This window comes from Octopus bimaculoides, chromosome 7, assembly GCF_001194135.2.
Source record: "Octopus bimaculoides isolate UCB-OBI-ISO-001 chromosome 7, ASM119413v2, whole genome shotgun sequence".
NCBI classification, from domain to species: domain Eukaryota; kingdom Metazoa; phylum Mollusca; class Cephalopoda; order Octopoda; family Octopodidae; genus Octopus; species Octopus bimaculoides.
Window position 1 is genome coordinate 74,882,927 of NC_068987.1, and position 603 is coordinate 74,883,529.

Below are 603 nucleotides of genomic sequence, written 5' to 3' on the forward strand. Positions count from 1 at the left end.
TGTTTCAGTCATTTGACTGCTGCCATGCTGGAGCACCGCCTTTAGTCGAGAAAATTAACCCCAGGACTCATTCTTTGTAAGCTGAGTACTTATTCTATCGGTCTCTATTGCCAAACTGCTAAGTTGTGGGGACGTAAACACACCAGCATCCGTTGTGGGGAGAAACACATACATATATATTTATATATATACAACAGGCTTCTTTCAGTTTCCATCTACCAAATCCACTCACAGGGCTTTGGTCGACCTGAGGTTATAGTGGAAAGCACTCACCCAAGGTGCCACGCAGTGAGACTGAACCTGGACCCATGTGGTTGGTGAGAAAGCTACTTACCACACAGCCACTCCTATGCATACATGTAGCAAATGTTATAGACATGGCTCATATATAATTGAAAAGAGGAAGGAAAGAGAGGTTGAGTACTACACTGTATTAAAACCATACTTCACTATGAGATCCAACTTTAAACCAACCTTATGTTTGCTTTTCTCTGTCACTGTCTGTCTGTCTATCCCTGTCTGTATCTCTCTCTCTCTTTCTCTTGTTGTGTCACTCAGTACCCATTGAATTTCAAATTACATTTTTGAACCCCCCCCCCCCCC

At 43.0% G+C, this 603-nt stretch overlaps 1 protein-coding gene across 2 annotated transcripts in view; it reads left to right on the forward strand.

The window, feature by feature from the left end:
• The window catches only part of LOC106878152 (uncharacterized), a 44,493-nt gene that overhangs the window by 41,371 nt on the left and 2,519 nt on the right, over positions 1–603 (forward strand). Inside the window, exon 6 of one of the 2 annotated variants that reach the window (XR_008264636.1) lies at positions 9–76. The exons of the other annotated variant lie outside the window; for it this stretch is intronic. The gene's annotated coding sequence lies outside the window, so the exon portion shown is untranslated. The remainder of the gene's footprint in view (positions 1–8; positions 77–603) is intronic. 2 annotated transcript variants of the gene reach the window in all.